This window comes from Macaca nemestrina, chromosome 10 (genome assembly GCF_043159975.1).
Source record: "Macaca nemestrina isolate mMacNem1 chromosome 10, mMacNem.hap1, whole genome shotgun sequence".
Classification (NCBI taxonomy): domain Eukaryota; kingdom Metazoa; phylum Chordata; class Mammalia; order Primates; family Cercopithecidae; genus Macaca; species Macaca nemestrina.
In genome coordinates this window covers 108,215,565-108,229,597 of record NC_092134.1, presented here as the reverse complement: position 1 = coordinate 108,229,597, position 14,033 = coordinate 108,215,565, and the positions used below count along the sequence as shown (strand labels likewise).

Here is a 14,033-nt window from a genome sequence, read left to right as displayed (position 1 = left end):
ATGTTATGAGCAAAGTGCCCTAATTTTAAGAGATAAAAGTTGACTCTGGCTATTTAAACAATGAGAAATTAAGTGATTCTGGGGAGTCCATAAAAATGTTGAGAGGTTGGGAACCAGACTTTTAGACAAACTTCTAGAAATAGGAACACTACTGAAAACTGCCCTAGTGAGGAAACTGCTGCACACCACAAGCTCGATCTGCCTCAACTAGAAAGCCATGGCCACAGTCACTAACACCTCCAAAGGAAGCTGAATTCCTCTATGACATCATGGCCATGAAACCACAGCTCCACTTAGATTTAGATTCAAGTTACAGGAGGTCAAAAGTGAATGGAAGATATAAAACAGGTGATAGACCAGAATCATCTTTCAAGAAGCTTAGTGGCAGTGGAAGAATCATGATTTATCAAAATGTAAAGAAGATTTTAAGGATATATTTGCAACTATAGGATAATAACTATGTATTTATTTTGGATACATTGGGGAAGCAATATACTGGGATTAGGGAATTGCAGAGAATGGTAAGTATTTGAAACATTTTTCCAAGCAATGGCAGAAGCAACTTCTTGGGACATATAAATACATTGCCAAGCAATACTAAGGACAAAGCTAAGCTAAAATGGGAAATAATGTATTTGCAATATTTCCAGTCTTGATGGATGTTGAATTTTTCTTCAGTGACATTTGAAAGCTTGGACAGACACTTAGGTTGGGATTTAGGTAGAACCAAGAGCCTTCAGCGTATTATCACTAGACTGGTTGGGGTGATGGGCTGTGTGGTTCACGTTAGATAGAATAAAGGGCAGAAATCTAAAGTGTTGAGAGGTGACAGAAGAGTTAAGATCACAGGTCATGTTGGGTTCAAAACTAGAGTAGGGAAGCACTATGACTGTAAGAAGTTAGTTCATCGCTTTAAAAAATAAAATAGTTGCTGGTAGTGGCAAGGTGCACAGTGTGGCTATGAACATAATTTGCTATGATAGAAGGGAGGTGAATGCTTTAGGAATCATGGAATTATAAGCCTAGAGTATAGATGAATAAATAACTGCCAAACTGTTGGTGGAATTGAGGACAGAAATGAACATTGTGGGCCAGGCGCAGTGTCTCACACCTGTAATCCCAGCACTTTGGGAGGCTGAGGCAGGTGGATCATGAGGTCAGGAGATCAAGACCATCCTGGCTAACACGATGAAACCTCATCTCTACTAAAAACACAAAAATTAATTGTGCATGGTGGCATGCACCTGTAGTTCCAGCTACTTGGGAGGCTGAGGCAGGAGAATTGCTTGAACCGAGGAGGCAGAGATTGCAGGGAGCTGCAATCGTGCCACTGCTCTCCAGCTTGGGTGTTGGGTGACAGAGCGAGTTTCCGTCTCAAAAAAAAAAAAAAAAAAAAAAAAAAAGAAAAGAAAAGAAAAAAGAAAAAGAAGACAAAATAAATGAACATTGTGAACCAAGGTTTCAAACCCAGAGACTCCAACCAGTCTCGTGCTAATATCCTGAAGGCCCTTGCTCTTAGCTAAATCCCAGCCTCAAGATCTTCTTCTACCCTCCTGTTCCCGGGCTTGCAAATCATCCTGGTATATACAAACATGCACATGGTTTTGGAGTGGGTCTCTAAATGATAGCAATTTTGAAGGATATAGGAGAGCATAACTAAGTAACTTAATCTTAACTTGAATAGGATGATTTATACAAGAGTGCAGGAATAATGACTTCATGTGAGATTAGGAATTACAAATGGAGCTCCATCTATACCACCCCTTCTGCATGCCTTTGGGTAAACTTTTTGGTCATGCCATTGCATCTTATGCAAAAGGCTAGATAGATTAGTTCTCTGAGTACTTTGATGTGGTCAGCTTCTCTTTCTATAATCTTTGTATCATGTTAATAACTACTTGCCTGTTCCCTACATTTTAGATTACACCACTAGGACTCTAATTTGGAGTTGCTCACCAGCTTTGACTAACAACAGGCTTCAAACTAAACTCATGCTTGACTAAAACTTTCAACAGTCTCCCTTGCCTTGTCAGGCTGCCCTAAAATATCAGCTACTCCTAGCTTCACTGTACATTAAGATGAAGAAATAAAAAGGAATATGATAGTACTTATATCCCCAAAGCCTTACAGTGATGAGTTCTCACTGATTTATATGCATTTGTATGGTACCAACTGGCTTTCTCTGTCTCTAAGTAAAAATAAGAAGCAACAACAAAAGCTTTGTTTTGAGGTAGTTCAGAGATTTTGCAATTTTGTTTTAAAAATGAAAATCACTGAGAAAGTAAATATTTTCTTTCAAGGTGTGGTAGCTGCCAGCTTGCATAAAAGAGAAGCTTGTTATTTTAGATGTGGGCACTGACATGATTTCTAGTCTCTCTATCTCTCTACACACACAGACACATACACACACACTACTAATACATCCAAAACTTTGATGTTCACAAATAATGTATGTACATAATAGAGACCAGCGATCCCAAACCCTGATTTTAAGGTACAAGATAGTAACATACTTCATGGAAGAGCCAAACTGGGTCTAGGGAAGAAATAAGCAAATAGCAGATCAGGAGAATATGACCCTATCTAAAGTTGTTCAGTTTTAAATCTTTTAAGCACTGAAGATAAAATGTCTGCTCTATAAGCTGAAGATCTCACCACAAAAATTATAGCCATGTGAACCAATGTATTTGGTAATTAGTTAGATTTAACTATTTCACAATGCATATACACTGCAAAACATTATGTTGTACATGATAAAACCAAACAATGTTATTTGTCAATTTTTAAAAAGTCAAAAATTTGCCTTGTATATTTGGTTGCCAAATGGTGTCAGGTGGCAGTTTGCAGTCCTAGTAAATAAGAAAAAATATAAATAAATTGCCTACTTTGTCCTTTATTAGATGTGTTTGCTGCATGTTTTTAAATTTCATAATTGCCACAAACATTTGTTAACCATACATTATCTAAGAATAAATAAAGTAAATTGATTGTACGATGGAATTCACAAACACAAAACCTAACTTAAACCCTAGACCAGTGTTTTGTAAAGTGTAGTCCTCAGATCATTGCTAGTTCCTGGACATAATTAAGTGTTTGGCATACAGTGGCAATTTCAAAGCAAAGAGATATTCAGAACCTGAACTCAGCTCTGAATCAAGTGGACCTAGTAGATATCTACAGAACTCTCCACAGAAAAAACAGAATATACATTTTTCTCATTACCACATGGCACTTACTCTAAAATTGATCACACAATTGGAAGTAAAACTGTCCTCAGCAAATGAAAAAGACTGAAATTATAACAGTCTCTCAGATCACAGTGCAATCATATTAGAACTCAAGACTAAGAAACACCCCCCAAACCACACAATTACATGGTATTGAACAACCTCCTCCTGAATGACTCCTGGGTAAATCATGAAATTAAGGCAGAAATCAAGAAGCTCTTTGAAACTAGTGAGAACAAAGAGACAATATACCAGAATCTCTAGGATGCAGCTAAAGCAGTGTTAAGAGGGAAATTGATACACTAAATTCCCACATCAAAAAGCTAGAAAGATCTCAAACTGACATCCTAACACCACAACTAAAAGAACTAGAGAACCAAGAGCAAACAAACCCCAAAACTAGCAGAAATAACCAAGATCAGAGTGGAACTAAAAGAGATAGAGATGCAAAAAACCCTTCAAAAAAAATCAATGAATCCAGGAGCTGCTGTTTTTTAAAAAAATTAATAAAATAGACTGCTAGCTAAACTAATAAAGAAGAAAAGAGAGAAGAATCAAATAGACACCATCAAAAGTGATATGGGGGTTATAACCACTGAACCCACAGAAATACAAACAACTTTCCTCCTTTGTGTCCATTTCTTCTCATCATTTAGTTCCCACTTATAAGTGAGAACATGTGTTATTTCATTATCTATTTCTGCATTAGCTTCCTTAGGATATTGGTTTCCAGCTCCATCCATGTTGCTGCAAATGACATGATTTCATTTTTATTAATGGCTCTGTAGTACTCGATGGTGTACATATACCTCATTTTCTTCATCCAGTCCATCACTGATGGGCATTTACATTGATTCCATGTGTTTGCTATTGTGAATAGTGTGGTGATGAACATACACATTCATGTATATGGCATAAAGAAGAGGTCCAATTTCAATCTTCTGCATGTGGATAGTCAGGTATTCCAGGACCAGTTATTGAATAGGGAGTCCTTTCCGAGTTGCTTGTTTTGCTTGACTTTGTCAAAGATCAGATGGTTGTAGGTGTATGGCATTATTTCTGGGCTCTCTATTCTGTTCCATTTGTCTATGTGTTTTTGTACCAGTACCATGCTGTTTTGGTTATTGTATAAACCTGCTGCACTAAAGGGTTGAAGCATTCCTGGTCTGCTGGCCATAATACTTTGATGGGTGGAGCCAGCCAAAGTGCTTCACTGGGGCAATGGCACTGGGATCCGTACTTGGTCACATGTGCCAGCAGCTGCAGCAGTGTGGTGGGGTACGTGTGTGTCAGTTGGAGAGGGGTACTGGTGGGATTTGGGCTGTTGCATTCCTGTGTACACTTGCACTCAGGTGGTGGCATGGTGCTGGGGGGGGTGCTGGCAAGGGTAGGGTTGACAGTGTCTGTATTTGGACTCTCAATGGCATCAGTGGCAACAGAGGTGAGCATTATCGGGTACAGAGCCTCAGACCTCTGTGCCTACATTAATGCCAGCAATGGTGGCATGGCCAGGTCTCTGCATGTCAGTAGTGGATACAGGATTGTGGGGTTGTAGAGGTGGGCAGGTGGGTGGCAGGGTGGTCTCACCCTGTCAGCAGTGGGTGGCGAGGTGTGCATGCACACATGGGACAGCTGGGATGGGGAGGCAAGGTCCACCAGCATGTGCATGCCATCAAATCAGTAGTGGGGGTGGCTTCTGGGCTAGTGTATGCTGCAAAGCTGCATGAGAGAGGTCATAGTTGGGGAGGGTGTAGTGGGCTGTTGCAAGCAATGCTCACGGAGCTCTCTGACACAGTCTGAGAGCACCTGGGAAGCACCCTGGTTGAGTATCTGAGGCTGCCCTGTAGCCAGACTAGGACCCCAGGAGAGGCCAGCAGACAGAGGAATGCTCAGATCAGACTGGCCTCAACTTATAGTCAAGGGCACTCCCTTGCTCTGTCTACATCCAACAGTCACCCAATTCTTCAGTCTTCAAGAGGAGCATGGTGAATGTATTAGTCTGTTATCATTCTGCTAATAAAGACACACCCAAGGCTGGGTAATGTTGGGGTGATCAGACCCAACACCATGTCCTGGGGGTGATGAAGTCCAGCGGAATCAAAGGAAAGAGAAAAGGTAGCATGAGAGAGAAAGTCGGTCCAGGGGGCCAATGCAAGAATGGAGTTCTGGAAGGCTCCGAGTTCTGGAAGCCCAGACTATTTATTGGTGATCAAACAAAGAAACAGGTGGTGAGAATGTGGGGGTGAAAGGGCAAGCACATGATCTACAGCTGTGACGGTTTAGCATTTCCTTTGAGGCATATGGAACATGTTCTGCTACTTGAGATAATGGGGAGCATGTTCTTCTAGTTTAAGCTAGAAGCAAGGAGCCAGCAAGTCTAGACTCATTCCAGAGGCCAGGAGGTGTTTTATGCCCTGAGCTCTGGACATTATGTCAGACAAGCAAGCCCTGCCTCGGCTTTTTTTTCCCCCAACACTCAGCTTTTTCCCAACAGGGTAATTTATAAAGGAAAGATGTTTAAGTGACTCACAGTTCCACATGGCTGGGAAGGCCTCACAATCATGTCAGAAGGCAAATGAGGAGCAAAGTCATGATTTACATGTTGGCAGGCAAGAAACCTTGTGCAGGGGAACTTCCATTTATAAAACCATCAGATCTTGTGAGACTTATTCACTACAATGAGAATAGTATGAGGGAAACTGCCCTCATAATTCAATTATCTACATCTGGCCCCGCTGCCCTTGACACATGGGGATTATTACTATTCAAGGTGAGATTTGGGTGGAGACACAGTGAAACCATATCAGTGCATCCTGGGAGATAGGCACTCCTGGCTGTGCTCCACTGCAAACATTCCCACACCAAATCCTCTGGACTCCACACAGGCTGGAGTCCTGCCCCTATCACCTCTCTAAGCAAGTCTCTTTGCCAGCTCAAGTGTTCATGGGGGGTTGTGGAGTCTCCAGACTCCTGGATTCCAGACGTATGTGGACAGATGTATCTTTGCTTGTTTAACTCACCTCTTCCCCAAGAATCACTGGGGGCCAGGAATGAGTCCTGGTGCTTGGTATCCCCATGCAGAGTCCCCAGCTTCCTCCAGCTTCAGCACAATGCCTGTGCCCTTCCTGTTTTTTCTCTCAATACCTTCCCCCTGAAGATCTGCTTGGAGTGTGCTGTTTTGCTCCATGTCCTGGTCTCTCAGTGGCAGGTGTTCCTCCTGGCTGCAACTTGTCAGCCCTCTTGGCTGAAACACCTAGTTCTTTGAATGTTTAGTAGAATTCAGCCATGAAACCATCCAGTTCCAGGCTTTCCTTTGAGGAGAGACCTTTCATTACTGATTTCATCTTCCTACTCATTATCGTTTTTTTCAGATTTTCTATTTTTTCACGAATCAGTCTTGGCAGATTGTATGTGTTTAGAAATTTATCCCATCTCTTCTAGGTTATCCATTTTGTTTGTGTATGGGTTCAGGGAAGTCTCCTATAATTCTTTCTATTTCTGTGGTATCAATTGTAAGGTCTTCTCTTTCATTTCTGATACTTACGTGAGACTTCTCTCTTTTTTCTCAGTCTAGCTAAAAGTTTGTCTATTTTTTTTTCAAAAAAACACCCTCTGTTTTTATATTTTCTATTGTTTTTTAAGTCTCTTTTATTTATTTATCATCTGATATTTCTTATTTCCTTCCTTCTACTAACTTTACACTTACTTTGCTATTATTTTTCTAGTTATTTGAGGTACAATGTTAGGTTGTTTAATTAGGGTATATATATATATTTTCAGTGTAGGTATTTATTGCTATAAAATTCCCTTAGAACTGCTTTTGCTGCATCCCATACATTTTGGCATGTTGTGTTTCTATTTCCCTTTGTCTCAAGACATTTTTGAAGTTCCCTTTTAATTTCTTCTTTGGTCCATTAGTTGTTTATGTGCATGTTGTATAAATTTCACATTTAAAAAAAATGCCAACATTTCTCCTGTTATTGATTTCTAGTTTCATACCATTGTGGTCTTAAACAATGCTCGATATAATTTAAATCTTTTCATATATTTTAAGATTTGTTTTGTTGCCTAACATATAATATACTGGAGAATGTTCCATGTGTACTTGATAAGAATGTATATTCTGCTTGTTGGATGGAATGTTCTGAATATGTCTGTTAAGGCCAACTGGTCTAAGGTATAGTCCAAGTTGAATGTTTCTGTATTGATTTCTTTTTCTGGATGATCTGTCCATTATTGGAAGTGAGGCACTGAAGTCCCCTACTATTCCTATATTGCAATCCATCTCTCTCTTTAGATGTATTAATGTTAATATTTTCTTTGTATATTTAGGTTCTCTGATGTTGGATATATTTATGTATATTATATATATATTATATGTGTGTGTGTACATATATATATATATATAAAATTACTATATCCTCTTGATGAATTGACCCCTTAACCAATATATAATGACCTTCTATGTCTCATTTCATGGTGTCTTACTTAAAGTATTGTCTAAGTCTGTTTTGTACTGCCATAACAAAATAACACAGGTTGGATAATTTATAATAAACAGAAATATTTGACTTACAGTTCTGGAAGCTGGGAAGTTTTAGATCTAGGGGCCACATATGGTAAGGGCCTTTTTGCTGTGGCATCCCATGTCAGAAGAGCAAAGGGAGAGTGAGAGAGAGGAAGAGGGACCATGACATCAAACCCACAGCCTCAAACTCTTTTATAATCAGCATTAATCCATTTGTGAGCATGTAACCCTCATGACCTAAACACCTCCCATTAGGCCCCACCTCCCACAACTGTTGCATTAGGATTTATTTTCCAACTAATGCTTTGTGGGGGACATGCTCAAACCATAGCATTTCATCCCTAGCCCCCCAAATGTATGTCATTCTCACATGCAAAATACATTCATTCCATGCCAATAGTCCCAAAGTCAACTAATTCCTGCATGAACTCAAATAGTCTAAAGTCCAAAGTTTCATCTAACTCAGACATGGGTGAGCCATATTTCATTCTGAGGCAAATTCCCCTCTAGGTGTGAAACTGTGAAATTAAACAAATTGTATGCTTCCAAAATAATGAGACAGGCATAGAATAGACATTCTCATTCCAAAAGAGAGAAATAGGCAAGGAGAAAGGGGTAACAGATCCCAATTAAGTCCAAAACCCAACTGGGTAAACAACATCAAATTTCAAGGCTGGAGAATATTCTTCTTTGAATCAATCTCTCAACTTCTGGCACACTGGGGTGGGGGTTGCCCCCCTCCAAGACCTCCATCAGCCTCACCCCTATGGTTTTGCTGAACTTATCCCATCCAACTGGTCTCAGGCATTGGGGGTCTTATGCCTGCAATTCTCCCAGACTGGAGTTGCATGCTGGTAGTTTGACCATTCTGAGTTCTCTGCAAGTGACCCTAACCCCACAGTTCTTTTGGGCATTGCTTTAGTGGGGACTCTGTGCAGCAACTCTGCCTCTCTGACAAGTCTCTGCCTGGGCCTCAAGTTTGTTTATGACATCCTTTGAAATTTAAGTGAAAGAAATCATGCCTCTACAACTCTTATACGCTCTGAGCCTGCAGAATTAGCACCACATGAACTTTGTCAAAGTTTACTGATTGTGCTGCCCTCCTGAATGGTAGCCTGAACTGCTCCTGGGCTGGCTTGAGCCTTGGGCTTGGATGGTCCAGGATTGCTGCACTGGAATGCAAGGACAGACACTTAAGGCCACACTGGGCAGCAAATGCTGAGATCCCATAGACACGTCTCTGGAAACTTTGCCCTCAAGGTTTTAGCTTGCCTCAAAGATCTCTAATATGCCTTTTGGGTCATTTTTTCCATTATTTTGGTAAATGGAATCTGGCTCCCATCTATCCAACATTAACCTCTTTAGCAAAGAGTCACTTGATCACAACCTTCGTATTATTTCCTGACCATGCTTTTTTGCTTTTTATATGGCAGCCTGAGAGTTTGTAAATCTTTCCACCCTGCTTCCCTTTTAATTATAAATTCTGTATTTAAATCTCTCCCCTCAAATTTTACTATATGCAATTACAAAAAGCCACTGAGCACCCTGAATGCTTTGCTGCTTCCATATTTGTACCAACAGATATCTTAGTTTATTACTCTTAAGTTACGTCTTTTATAAAGCCCTTGGGCATGGACACAGATCAGCCTAGTTCCTTGCCACTTTACAACAAGGATGGCCTTTTCCCCAGTTTCCAGTGCTTTATTCTTCATTTCTTTCTGACACTATCAGAGTAGTCTTCACTGTCCATATATCCACCAGCATTCTGGTCATGACCAATTCAATAATCTCCAAGAAGTTTCAGACTTTCCCTACAGTTCTCTTCTTCTGAGGCCTCACCAGAATCACCCTTAATGCTCCATTTATGGCAATACAAGCATGTTTTTAACACTCACTTCAAAACTGTCCCTCTTACCACAAAAATGACAAATATAAGAGATGACTGATATGTTAATTAGCTTGATTCATTTCATAATATGCAAATATATCAAAATATTACAACGTACATTTTAAACATACATAATTTTGTTAATTATATCTTAAAGCTGGAGAAAATATTTTTTAATTGTTAGAACTACATAAGAATATAACAAATATCTTTTTAAAAAGAGAAAAGATTGCAGCTCAAAGAACCAGATAAAAAGAGTAAATGCTCTAAGAAAAGGGAAGGAGGGACCTCTGTGGTTAGGACATCTGGATTTCATAAGGGCTGGGGTGAGAGGGTGGTCAGGGATCTAGAGACAGAAAGAAACCTGTCTAGAGTTTAGTCAAGCTGAGGGAAATATTTAGCCTCTCTTGGTCAGTAATTTTAATTTTAATGGCTATCACCATTATCACCAGATTATTTTAACCAAAGATCTATAATAATTCACATTTCACCATTTTCCATCTTCTCAACACTGGAAATACTTCATCTTATTTTAATTTTTTACAGTGTAATAGGAAAACAGTGATACTTCATTACTGTTTAAATTTGTATTTTCGCAACTATTAAAAAGTCTGAACATCTTCTGCCCATTTGATTATATATTTTTGTGAATTTCATATCTATCTACTTTGTCTTCTTTTTGGTTAGCATGGATTTTTTTATGTGTCATTAATTTCTTAATGTATTCATTGTTTATGAACTTTTAAGATGTTTGACATACAATTATTTATCAGTTTAATATTTTGGTTAAAATATGTTCCTAATGATTGCCAGGGGGAAGGGTGAGAGGAGAGAGGATTAGTTGCAAAGGAGCAAGAGAAAATCTTTTGGGACGGTGGAAATATTCTATATCTTAATTATTTTAAAGGTTACATGAACATATGTATTCATCAAAAGCCATCAATCTATACACTTAAACTGGGTGGATTTCATTATATAAATTCTACCCCCATAAATCTGGGGTGGGGGAACTAACAGAAAAAAAAACTCTTAGCAAATGGTATAATTAAGGCTAATTTTATGTATCAAATTTTATATGAAAAGAAAAACCCAGTGAATAGTGAACTCTAGTTAACAATTTGTGTACTGAATATTTATGAGATGTATTGATTTCTTCAGTCGACTTTGAAATGCATGGAAAATAAAATAAACTGATGGATGGATAAAGAGATGGGTGGACAGATAGATATTGATAAAACAAATAAACTGTTGATCATAGATCTAAGTGGTGGTTATATAAATATTTGCTGCAAACTTTTCCAACCTTGCCATAGGTTTGAAAATTTTGAGAATAAATTTTATAATTAGAATATCTCTCAATACTTAGGCTGCTATATAGTATACTATAATTTCTTCTAAAATTTACTGCTTTATATAATAGGAAGAATTATAAGATGTTCTCAAGATTCCTGACCCCTGGCATACAATCATCATCTACTCAGTTATCAAATCAAACAGGAATCTAGTCGCTGCGTGATGGAATTTTGAAGGTATGGTTAGTGTTCCAAATCAGTTAATTTTTCATCTAGGGAGATGATCTTCAGTGGGCCTCAGGTGAGTCCTTTTAAGGCTCTTCATGGCTCCAGTGCTGGCTCAGCTGTTCAGCAATGTCATGAGGACCTATCTTCCTACTATACCATCTTTGGTGTAATGGTTTAATCTTACAAAAGAATTAAGACAGATAACAGAGTGATCAAATTTCCTTCATTTCTTTTCCCTTTTCCCATACCGTTTTCCCCCTTCCTCTCTCCTGAAGCTTTGTTAACAGACAAACCTCAAGGTTTAGAAAAACAGCTCTCAAAACACGCTTCTGGCATTTTGCTGATGATGAGCAAGAGGTGTGAACAACAGAAACAAAAACACAACCAGAATAATCTCCAACAAATCCAACGAAAAATGCAACCTGATCCAAACCACAGGACTCCATACTTTCCCCTTATTCTCAGCCAGTACACCTACGATCCTACTTTGATCTGGGGAGTCACCCATTCTTGAGATAGTCACTGATTCTTTCAGATGAATAAAATCTTGTAACTCTATATGTCACTTAGACTCTTTTTTTCATTGTCAATTATCACTTTATAGTTGCAAGATGGTTTCCACATTCCCTGACAGGGTACGCAGTGACAATGTTGGGGCAGAGGAAGTGTATCTCCTGTGTTTGTTTTTACAGGGGAAAAAATTCTTTCCCAGAGACTGAGTCAGATTTAAATCCCTGTGGCCAGGACTGAGTCACATTCTGATGTCCTGGTGCAATGAAAGCCAGAAAGGTGATTATACTGTATTTTTAGCTTCTTTAATGGGAGTTAAGCCAGCAAGGAAGAAATCCTGGGGATAGGAAGAATGGCTGCAGAGTGTACGGCCAACAGTGTATAGCATATTTTTCCAGAATATTATTGAACATGTCATATCATCTAAAGTAGTCAGGATGTTCAATTTTATAGGTTTATGAACAATCACAATTTTTAAAGCAGCTCCTCTTGAATATTTTGATAGTAATAAAAGGATATTTCTAGTAGAGCCAAAATGTTTTAACATATATAACAGAATATTTTCCTTTCTAAAAGGCAGTTTGAGGAAAGGCACAGAGAGATTCTTCTTATGAAATTATGCTGGCTTGCAGTGCTGGAGCAAAACGATCAGTATCAAAACACACAAAGCATGTTACCAAAAACGAAACCAGATGATTAATTTGTATCTTCATAGCACCAACAGTAAGGGCCACGTGCTAGTGCTGGACCCAAACTAGGAACCCCACAACGAAGACTCTTCTTCTATTTGTGTTTTTCAAGGATGTGTTTCTGTTCAGGTCAATATCCATCACACTAATACTTCACTAGCAAAATAAGCATTGTTGCTAAGCGACAGGAAAAAAATGATGTTTGAGAAAATCATCTCTTTGAAACAATAGCTGACAAGAGAGCTGTTGCTAAGTGTCATTTAGCATGCATATCAAACTGAACCTTATGATCATCTGCAGTTCAGTGTGTCATGCTACTCTGCACTGATAAGGTTTTTGAAATTGAAAGAAAGGAGATAAAACATGGACCTTTCCTCATGCTACAGATCCATTTTCCCCAGATGGCCTAAAGAGAATGATAGCTGATGGTTCTCACATACTTACGTATTCTGAGGCATAAGTGCTAATCGATTATCATTATTACAGTTTTTCATCAGGAAGGCTTTTCCTGCCTACAGAGAAATTATAAATACAAGGAGAGGAGGATAAATAAGGGGAAACAGTAATATGTAAATATAGGATATTGAAAACTTACTGTCACAGTAATGGTATATAAGAAGCCACCTCAAAACTCAGTGATTTATTAAAAAAAATAACCTTGACTTTACCTCACATCATATATAAAAATTAACTTGAAATGGGTCTTTGACCTAAAAGTATGATCTATACTTATAAATCATCTCAAAGAAATCATGGAATATCTTTGTGACCTTAGAGTAGGAAATTGTTTCATAGATGGGACACAAAATTATAGACCATAAAAGAAAATAATTAATAAACTGAATTGTATCAATTTTTTTAAATCTGCTGTTTATAAGATACTGATGAGAAAATCAAAAGACAAGTCATAGGTTAGGAGGAAATATTTGTAAAACATATATCTGATAAAAGGCTGGAATTTAGAATATATAAAAACCTAACAAAAGTCAATAATAAGGAAACAAACAATTCAATTAAAAATAGGCAACAGATTTTAACAAATACTTCATCAACGAAGATTTAAAACTTTAAATATGGATGGCAAATAAGTTTATGAAAGAAGTTCTACATTGTTACTTTTTAGAGAAATCTAAATGAAAAACCTAATGAGATGCCACTTTACACCTATAGCAATTACTTAATAAACCAAAACAAGGACAGCCCCAACCCCCTAAATCTGACATTACCAAGAGCTACTGAAGGTGTGGAGTAATTTGAACACTCATACATTGTTGGTAGAATGTAATATGGTTCAGTCTCTCCATAAAACAGCTTGGCAGTTTCTTACAAAGTCAAACATCCACTTGACAACTCAGCAATCCTACTACTCAGTTTTTACCTAAAAGAAATAAAATGGTACGCCCACACCAGAACACACATGTGAATATTGCTAAGTAGCTTTAGTCTTAATATCCCCCAAATGTGAACAACTCCAATGTCTATCACCTGGCGAATGGTAAAAAATAAAAACAACAACAACAACAACGACAAAAATAAAACCACAACTGTGTTAAATACATATAATAAAGTGCTACTCAGAAATCAAAAGAACATACATGCAAAGACGTAGATACATCTCAAATGCTAACGTTATGCTAAATGAAAGAAGCCAAATTAAAAAAAAAAAAACCT

The 14,033-nt window shown here is 38.2% G+C and overlaps 1 long non-coding RNA gene across 1 annotated transcript; it reads left to right on the top strand.

Annotated features, from left to right (window-relative positions):
• Nucleotides 1–321: 321 nt before the first annotated feature.
• Nucleotides 322–11,553, top strand: LOC105496894 (uncharacterized). Its single transcript, XR_011608581.1, has 3 exons — nucleotides 322–521; nucleotides 11,064–11,172; nucleotides 11,439–11,553. It is a non-coding gene; the product is annotated as an uncharacterized lncRNA (long non-coding RNA).
• Nucleotides 11,554–14,033: the final 2,480 nt, after the last annotated feature.